Raw genomic sequence first — 10,587 nt, 5'->3', positions numbered from 1 at the left:
TTCTAAAATACACATGCCTGTAATAATGACAAAATAAATTAAGCAAGAATTGATATAACTGAAAGAATAGACAAATATATAATCATAGCTGGAAATGTTAACACACTCCTCTCTGTATTAGAAGAGTTATACACAAAAAAACTAAGAATGTAGAAAATATGAACAACACTATTAAAAAACTTAATATATGTTTATGGAACATTACAACCACTAACTTCAGGATATACATTTTCAGGTAGTTTTGAAACATGTACCACTGTAGATCATTTACAGGTCCACAAAAAAATTGTAATAAATGTCAAAAATGCAAATTCACCTGGAGTTTTTCTTTTATCACAATGGAATTAAAGTAAAAAGTAATAACAAAAGGATAACTATAATATCCCCAAATTAGAGAAATTAAGCAACACACTTTAAAATATATAGGGATCGAAAAATAAATTACAGTGGAAATTAGAAAATAATGATCATGAAAACACAGCATGCCAAAATTTGCAGGATGCAACTAAAGTATTACTTAGAGAAAAATTTTTATCCTCAAAAACATATTTAAAAAGAAAGACTTAAAATACATGTATAATATTTAACCTCAAGAAACTGGAAAAAGAAGAACAAATTAAGAGAAAATTAAAGAGAAATAAGGAAAATAAGCATAGGAACAAAAACCAGTAAAATAGAAAACACAAACAATAAAAAACAGTAAAGTTAAATGTTTGTTCTTTGAAATGATTAATAAAATTGAAAAGCCTTTAGTAGAAAAAAGGAAAAATAAATGACTAATATTGGTCATGGGAGAGGGGGTCATCATTATAGATACCGCAGATAAGTTGACAAACAGATTTATTATGAAAAACTTTCTACCAATAAATATGTCATCAACTGGGAAAAAAATGGGCAAATTTCTTGAAGATATACAACTTGCAAAAACTGACTAGGGAAGAAGTAGAAATTGTGAATAGTCACAGATGTGTTTAAGAAATTGAATTTGTAATTTAAATAGTTTCCAAAGAGCTTCAGACCCCCAATATCTTCACTTGAGTATTCTAACAATGTTTAGGAAAGAAGCAAGAGCAATATTATACAAAAATTCTTTCAGAAAACAGAGAAGAAGGAATACATTCCAATTCTTTTTATGAGGCCATATCCCTAATATCAAAATCACACCAAAACATACAAGAAATTTAGTCACCAATACCTCTCATGAATGTAGATGCAAAAATCCAGAAGAAAAATTTGCAAATTGAAACCAACAGTATCTAAAAACATGCTACATCATGACCAATTGGAGTTTATCCCAGGAATGCAAAGTTGGTTTAACCTTAAAAAACACATTAGCATACATATATGGACAATTGAATTTTTCCAAAGATGCAAAGGCATTTCCATGGAGAATGGATGGTGTTTCCTTTCTTGCTACTTGTGACAGTTTGAAGATTTTTATGGATCCCAGAAAATATCATGCTCTTGAAGCTAATCCATTCCTCTGGGTGTGGGGCCTTTTGATTGGATTATATTCAGCTGGAGCCCTTTGATGGGATTACTTCAGCAAGGCATGGCCCAAGGTAGGTCTTGGTCCTCTAGCTGGAGTCCTTTCTAACCCAGTGAGTGAAAAAGCTGCAGACACAGACACACAAAAGAAAAAAGGGACAGAGACAGAGAAATCCCGAGAGGCTGAGAGAGTGGTCCCAGAGTCAGTGGAGCCTAGAAGTACAGAAAGAGGCCCCCAGGAGGTTGAAAGAGAGGCCTGGAGGAAAGGGGGGAGACGCGGATAGCATTTTCATATGCTTATTAGCCATTCTTAGGCTTCCTTTGTGAAGTGCTTGTACAAAACATTTCATAATTCTGCTATTTGTCTTTTATTAGTAACTTGTAGGAGTTGTTTATATATTCTGGATACATATTCTTTTTCAAATATATGTGGCTTGTGAGTATTTTCTCCCAGATTGTGGTTTGTGTTTTCATTTCTTAATGTTGCCTTTTGATGAGCAAAAACTCATCTCTTTGATGAAGTCAGGAAAGTCTCCAGCATCATCCCAGGCCCCTGACTATCTGACTGCAAAGGGAAAGCCCAGGGCGCTGCTGACTGGCTTGAGAGTGATGGGGGAAAGGTCACCTGAGGCTGCTGCTGGACTCCGTCCTCCTAGAGCAGCTGCCAGCTCTGCCTGGCTGTGAGGCTGACCCTGAGTGCCTGTTGCTATTTTAAGTAATTCACGTTGGAGGGAGGAAGTGGCTGGGGGAAATGTGAAAATGAAGAGCTTTTGCAAGATGTGTGAGATAAATGAAACAGGGAACATAAAGACAGACGAAGAGGCACATCTGTTATATTTGCTCCTTTTTATAGCAACCTCTACGTCTGACTTTCCACACTGAGTAGGAAGCCCCCAGCTCCCAAGTGATTTCCTGACCCAAGCCCTCCTTAGCCCAGATGGGCACGGAGGAGGAGCCTGCGGCTGGGTGCCGAGAGCCAGCTGGAGCCCTCGGAGAGCAGCTCCCTGAGTACTCCCTTAGAGGCCCCCACACATGGCAGGAATCTGAGGTTTCTGTGCAGAGTGGTCTGGCGGGCTTTGAATGCCAGCCTTGCTCTGGCTTCCTTTCCATTTACTGAAAAATGGGGTGGCCTACCACAGTCACATCCCTAAGCCCAGAGACAACTGCTCACAGATGCTCCCTGTGAGCAGCCAGGAATGCAAAAGGGAGGCTTTCTGCAAGAATATGCAAGGTTGCCCTTAAAGTGGGAACCTACTGGCATCCTCTCTTGGATCATTTTTCCTCTTTCTGGGGCAGTTAGTGTGCCTGGTGCCCGGATGCCAGACCTGGGGCTTGGGGAGTGTCATAAATGTCACACAGGGCCAGGTTTGAGGGAGCCAAAGGATTCTGAGCTTTTTTTAGGGGAACGGTCCTCAGTTTGGGCCTGTCACCTCCTGGGAGGAAGGATTTAAGAGCTGCTATAGGGGACCACTGGGCCTGAAATAACCCCAAGTCAGGCTGGGGGCCTCTGATTTCTCCCTTGGTGCCTCCTTTGGAGTGAAGCATTGAAGAATCCAGTTTAAAAAAAACCCACCATCCTGGGAGAACACAGAGTGAGCTGTAGAATTAGCACCTTAACTCTCAGGAGTTTCTTTCCATTGATCGCATGCTCAGCTCTGCGCTAAGTATTATGATGGGATTCCAAGGAAAGTGAAGGCCTCGTCTGCCATGGAGGCTGGAGAAGCTTCATAGGAATGAAGGGGAGGCCCAAAGACAGGTGAGAGGGAGGGCGGGACCTGCCGAGAGCAAAGGTGGGGGGAAGTGTTTGAGGAAGGGATTTAGGACAGTGATTGAATACTCAAACCGGAGTTGCCGAGGTGTGCAAAGGAGAAGAAAATGTCTTTGTCCAGGAGTGTGTGGGTCCAGGTGGGCTGGAGGCCAGGTGTCTGCAGAGTCGCCTGTAGGCAGGATTGGGTTATTTTCTCCAGCAGTGTGGACAGCCTGGAAGCAGAAGTGGATGCCATCCCTGGCTGTGGATTGGCAAGGAAGGATTGTCAGTAGGACCATTCTCCCTTGTTTTCCTTTTATTTGGGACAGCAAACTAGGTGTGAATTTGTGACAGAATTCTGGCCAATGAGATGTAAGAGGAAGGAGTTGGATGGGAAGACTCCTGAATAGGAAGATAGCCTGCTGGGGTTGTTCTTTTGTTCCTCCTTCTGTTTCCTTTCTCACCCTGCTATTGGGAATGTAGACATCATGGCTGGAGCTAAAGCAGCCCTCTTGTACTATGAGACAGTATACTAAGAATAGGCAAACGAGAGGAGGAGCATGGCTCTTTGATGTACTTAGAGCCATCTCACCACCTCTGGGCTAACTACATCTGGATTTCTTTTGTGAATAAGAAACTGTCATGATATTAAGAACTGTTAATTTGGGTTTTCTGCTGTATGCAGCTGAACCTAATCCAAACAGATATAGAACATGCGTGAAGGAATTGTGGGTAATTCTGTGTCAGTAAAGTGACTGACCATGGGTTCTTAACAAAGTTGGAAAGGATAAAAAGCCTGGAGGTGCCTGACACCCTGGAGAACTGGAACTCCAGCCCTCGGGGCACTGAGATAGTAGAGTAGGTTAGAGGGGGTAGGAGATATTAGAGAGTGCAAAACAGGAAGTTGTGTTCGGAAAGTAGAATTTCTGAATTTATGGTTTCACAATTTGCTTGACAAGATTTGGTGATAATCATAATAATACATGCTGCTACTTCCCACATGTCAGGCTCCCTTCTAAGCAATTGGCAGGCCAATTGCACTCCTCGCCGTAACTCTGGAAGGTAGTTTCTTTTATTAGCCTGTTTTATAGAGAAACGGAACCAAGCCTTGGAGAGGTCAGGAAACGTATCTGAGGGGACAAAACTGGTAACCGGCTGGGCTGGCATCCGGGCCAGGCAGGGAGTCTCTGGAGCCCAAGCTCTTAACTACCCCACGCTCTGCCTTTCGCCACCCTGGGCCCACTGGGTGGAGGGAGAAGCGGGCAGGCACAGAGGAGACAGGGATGCTGAGGCCGGCGGCAGCTGCCTCTTCTGGACGGGGGAGAGGACAGCCAGCCAGCCACAGATCAGACATTGCATATGTGGGCCAGGGTGAGGAGAGGGAGCACGGCTGGGTGGTGGAGTCTTGACAGCTACGAGGGAGCTGCAACCTGACCCCCAGGCATGCCCCGAGCCTGCTGCTGGGCCCCGTGGTGCAGAAGGCTTGAAGAGCACAGGCCTCCAAGAACCAGCGTCCTGGAGGCTAAGCCAGATTTCAACAGCAGCAGAAGGGCTGAGGCTCTGGAACCAGGTGGGTTCACGTCCCTTTTCCACCTCCTCCTAGTGTGTCACCTTTGTGCCTCAGTTTCCTCCTGGGTGTGAACATAAGAACAGTTCTTCCCTCACAGGATAGTGAGGATTGAATGAAGGATCCCCAGGGGAGCACTTGGAGCGGTGCCCAGCGCACAGTGAGCATCCAATAGTGCTGTTTCAGAGAGCTTCGGGGGGGACAAGCTGGGGAGGGCAGGTGGCGAGGAGGGGCTCCCACAGCGGGCAAGGAGAAACCACAGGCCTGTAGTCCTTCCTGTAGTCCAGCCCCTCTAGAGGAAGGCTCTGACCCTGGGCAGCTGTCCCTTACTCGAGACGCACCGCCAGGCCTCCTCTCCTAGAGGTATGTGCTTGGCAGTCGTAGGTTTCTAATGGAAGGACAGGCCTGACTGCAGGGTTTTCCTTGGAACCCCTTAACCACACATGCCCGTATGTGACCCAGCACCTCTCCCAGGTCAGCATCCTCTTGTATTTGTTGGATGACGACGCAAACCGCCTGAGCTCTGCCGATAGGCCAGGGTGGGGCCTGGCCTTGGAGTGGCTCCGGCGCCCTCATCCTGCCTGGGGCGGGCCTGGCTGCACACACCACCCCAGGCCCTAGCCACCTCACCTGCCGTGCCGTCCTGGAGAGTCCCACACACTTGATCTTCCCCCTTATGCCTGTAGCAGTCATTAGGGACCACTGGAACCCAATCCTGCTGAGGGAGTTTGTTTTTATTAGCAAATGTCATAAGGCTGGCATTTGTGTGTCTGTCTAGGAAGCATTCTGACGAGCTGAGGTAAGTATTGGTGAAGATGATGGTACACCTTTTAAAGAACCAGGCACCCCCGGGGAAAGTGAGTGTCTGGCTGGCCATGGGACTGTGCGCAGGTCCAACTTCCCTTCTGGGTTCCAGGCTGGCCTCACCTCAGAGCCCAGGTGTAGTCTTCATCTGGCTGCAGGGCAGGTCACTTCTGCTCCCTGAGGCAGCAAAGTGTCCATCTGTGGATTGGAAATAATGGGTGTTCCCTCACAAGGTCTTTACAAGGCCCAAGTAAAGGAATATAAGCAAGAGTGTAGTGCCAGCAGTCCTAGGCGCCATGGCAGGAGAGACCCGTCGGGCTGTCCCCTCAGGACAGTGCTTGCGGGGCGAATGGAGAGGTTGTGTTTCTTGCCTGGTGAGTAGAGAAGCTGAGGTCTAGATCTTGATAAGTCTGTTCCAAAGTTCACACTGTTTCCAGGGCACCAGGAGGCTCAAGAGTCTTCAAACTATACCCCGGGCTGGGGGGCCTGGGAGGCCTGGGAAGTGAGATGAGTAGAGGAGAAGGGGGGACTAGGACAGAGTTGAGAAGAGAAGTAGAGAAAAGGAAAGGATTCAAGAGGACACATGAGGTTGGGAGGAAGCTCTTGGGCTGGTGGTTTCTTTTTCTTTTTTCCTTCGTGGTGGTTCCATGGATGTCTTTACCGTGAGATCATTCATGGCACTGTTCTGTACATTTGTTTCCTTTCTAAAAAGGTTAAAAAGAAAGGTGAGAATTTTGTAGCATACAGTTATTGAGTCCAAATGTATTTTTAAAGCACTACTCTCTATTAAACAGCTGTCATTTGCCTCTATTCAAATGGCATTCAAAGTTATGAATAAGAATCTGAAAATATCCTGGTAAAATTCCTAAGAGTCTAGGACAATGTACAGATTCTAGGACTGAAGTTCAGGGAATTGCTGACCCTTCCTTGAGGCTAACTAGTTCCTGGCCTGGAGCCCACCATTGGTCATACATCCTCCTCCTCTCCTTCCTTCCCCTGCCCACCAGAAGACTATTTTCTTCACCCTCCCTTGCATCTAGATTGATCACATGGCTCAGGTTAGCAATGAATGTGAGCAGAAGTGTTACGTGAGACTTCTGGGAATGTTCTTGAAGGGAGTAGGGTCCACCTTTCTTTAGCTCTTCTTCCATCTTGTCCTTGTCACCTGGACCTTGGAAGTCATGGCAGGAGTGCTAGTGTCCACCTTGGAACATGAGGACAAGGACCAAATGCTTGTGATATCAGGATAATGAGCCAGAAAGAGCCTGAATCTTCAAATACTTTTTAGAATGGAGAATCCACTAGCCTAGGATTGTTACCTCTTAATTCCTGTTATGTGACAGAGGAAAAGAATATATATCTTTATTAAATCTTGTCATCTTGGGGGCTTCTTTTCCTCATAGCTAGCTGATTCTAACTCATATACTCACCTCCCATGAAAGAACAATAGTTTTCCTTGACTTTATTGGGCCTTACTGTTAACCAAGGATCTGATGGAAAAATACGTTTCCAACATTGGAAAGCCAAGGGGTCACTCACTGCCCTGAATAATGCCAATAACCATTTCAACAGATTAGGCCCTACATGACCCAAGTGGTCTGACGACTTTAGGGGATCCAGGGAGACTCCCAGCTACCTCTTTCACCTATGTGATGACTGAAGTTCTACCTTTATATATTAATTTGTAAGATTATGCAGCTATCAGGGTTTCTTCTCAAATGCAAGTGATTCTAGGCAAGGGCACTATATTATGCTACCTCTTACATTAGCATAAAACCATTTATCTTAGATTTAGAGATTAAATTAGAAAATTTGTAAGATGAATGGGAACTTAAGAGGATCATTTAGCCCAATGGCTTTTATACTGTACTCCAGCAAGCCCTTGCATTCTATGGGGATGCCTTAAGAGCTGCCATTTAGGAAGTGAAGGGAGATATGGGAAGGAGGGGGACACAGGGTGCCCTTTTGCTTTAAATCCAGGATTTCACTGCTGGAAAAATTTTTAAAAACCACAGCTATTTTATAGACATAAACTCCAAGGTTGCCAAGGGTTAATAAAGCCTAAATTCAGATAGCCAACTAGTGGCAGAGCCAGACCTAGAATTCAGGTTTCCGATTTTGAGGCCTGTGCTCTTTCCACTTTCCCATACTTCCTCATGTTAGCTTCAGTCATGCATTAAGGAGATGAGATAGTAAGACACAAGACAGGTAAGTTTTGGGTGGGAGGAGAGTGAGGGGACAGATCCTGGTCTCTGGTTCAGTGGGCATGCTGGAGAGTCATAGGAGGCTGCAGACCGTCCTGGGTTCCTGGAGTAGTCAGGTGTCCATGGGGGAGAGAAAGCCAGTCTTAGCAAGAAGACTATATTATAGATGGCAGAACAGAGGGTGGAAAGAGCCTGGGTCCTGGAAATTCTGATTAGTCAATTGTGGAATCTACTTTACCTCTAGATATCTTTTCTTTTGTCTTTATTTATTTTTTTAATATTACATTCAAAAAATATGAGGTCCCCATATACCCCCCACCCCCCCTCAACCCACTCCTCCCCCCATAACAACAATCTCCTCCATCATCATGAGACATTCATTGCACTTGGTGAATACATCTCTGAGCACCGCTGTATCTCATGGTCAACGGTCCACACCATAGCCCAAACTCTCCCACATTCCACCCAGTGGGCCATGGGAGGACATACAATGTCCGGTAACTGTCCCTGCAGCACCACCCAGGACAACTCCAAGTCCTGAAAACGTCCCCACATCTCATCTCTTCCTCGCACTCCCTAACCCCAGCAGCCACCATGGCCACTTTCTCCACACCAATGACACTTTTTCTTCAATTACTAATTACAATAGTTCATGAATAGAATATCAGTAAGTCCACTCTAATCCATACTCTATTCCTCCATCCTGTGGACCTTGGAATGGTTGTGTCCACTCCACTTCTATATCAAGAGGGGCCTTAGATTCCACATGGATGCTGGATGCAATCCTCCTGCTTTCAGCTGTAGGCACTCTTTGCTCCCTGGTGTGATGGTTGACCTTCTTCACCTCCATGTTAGCTGAATAGGGTAAGTCCAATAAACCAGAGTGTAGGAGCTGAAGTCTGTTGAGGCTCAGGGCCTGGCTATCACATGGTCAGTCCAGAGATTCAGACCCAGGGGACCTGAATCTCTAGATTTCTTGATACGTAAGATAGAAAATTTCTCTATGGTTCTTGTTACTTTAGACAAAAGATCTCAACTGACATGCTGAACTTTAAGGGATGGAGTGGGGATGGAGTCTCATTGAGGAACTCATATTCATGCTTAGTTGAGACAGCAAGCCAAAGTTAGAGGGCAGTTTATACATAGACATGTCATCCTGGGATCTCCAGGCTGCACCTCAGGGACAAGTGAATCTGTGCTAATGTGCTGACAGTAGAAAATGAATTAACATGTTATAATTTATCAGTCCTTTGTGCACACAAAGGAACGCCTTTGCATATCATGTAATATGGACCAGGGGTCAGCCAACTCATCCCCGCTCCTACACACACACCATTTCCTTTCCATATCATCTATGCTTTCACACTACAATGGCAGAGTTGAGTAGATGCAACCAAGCTACAATATTTATTAGCTGGTCCTTTCAGAAAAGTTTGCTGACCCGTGGTAAATGCTACTATCCAGTGGCCTATACGTAATGACATTCTGGGCAAACCCACAACACGGCCAGGGTATATTGGTGACCTGCTGCCATTTTGATAACATACTTAGGGACAACTAATTGTTTTTAGGGTGTTCAGGCACAATACATCAATCTTTTTGTGGTTGTTTTCATAAATAATTGTTGGTATAGTTGGGTGACAAGAAATTTTCTGTAAAATCAGTCACATTTCCTCTAATTTCTAATTTCTATTCAGAAAACCACTCTCCACTAGACTGCATTGAAAACGTTTACAGATGTGGTTAAGATGATAGTCACTCTGGGGTGCAGATAGGGCTCAAGCAGTTGAACGCCTGCTTCCTACATGGGAGGTTGTGGGTTCAGTCCCCAGTACCACCTAAAAAAACAAAAACAAACAACAAGCAAACAAACAAAAAACCAATTCAGGGGAGCGGACGTGGCTCAGTGGTTGGGCACTGGCTTCATGCTCCAAGTGCACTTCTATTGGTGTAATGATAATTCAGATGGAAGTTCTCTCCTTCAGGAGTACTAGGTTTTATTATTTTTAGGAGGTACTGGGGATTGGACCCAGGCCCTCATACATGGGAAGCAGGCGCTCAGCCACTGAGCTACATCCGCTCCCCTACCAGCACTAGAATTTAAATAAAGGCTATCAGTCTTTCCGTAGAGCAGGGCTTTTAAAAGGGAGGGGGAAGAGAATGTTGTTGCACCAGGAACCTGTGGAGCGGAAGGGATCCCAGAAAGTGGCAAAAGGGGGCACCAAAGACAAACTCTGCCAAAGGTACAAAATGCCAGCATTTTGCAGTGGACCAGCCAACAAAACCATGCTTAACTATTTCCATGAATCTCAAATGAATTGAATGATAAGGCATTTAATACAGAGACAGCTTTTATAAAGCAGTAATCGCCATTCCTTTCCTGCTCCCCTGGAAGGAGGCAGTGAATTAATTCTCAAGTTGGTACAATAATGAGATCAGTGGTGGGGCTGCCTGCCAGTGGAGTGGGGGTGGGGGGTCTGGTGTTGTCAGGGAAGAAAGATAAGCAGTTGCATCCATGTCTTTCCAGGCATTGTTTCCTCAAACTCTTCTCCGCAGGCCTGCAGACTGATTTATCTCAAATGCTAATCTGATCAGATCACTTCCCTGCTTAAAATCTCACAACGATTCCATGGATCAAATCCAAACTCCTCATGCAGTGGCTCCTGCCCCCCTACAAACCTCATCTCTCCAGCCTCATCCCCGCTGCCAGCCTTTCCCACGTTGCTCCTTTGGCCTCGAACACCTCGTCCCACTTTCCCTACCTGGCTAACTGTTCT

The sequence above is a fragment of the Dasypus novemcinctus genome, chromosome 16 (assembly GCF_030445035.2).
Source record: "Dasypus novemcinctus isolate mDasNov1 chromosome 16, mDasNov1.1.hap2, whole genome shotgun sequence".
NCBI classification, from domain to species: Eukaryota; Metazoa; Chordata; class Mammalia; order Cingulata; family Dasypodidae; genus Dasypus; species Dasypus novemcinctus.
Note: the sequence above shows the minus strand (reverse complement) of the source record.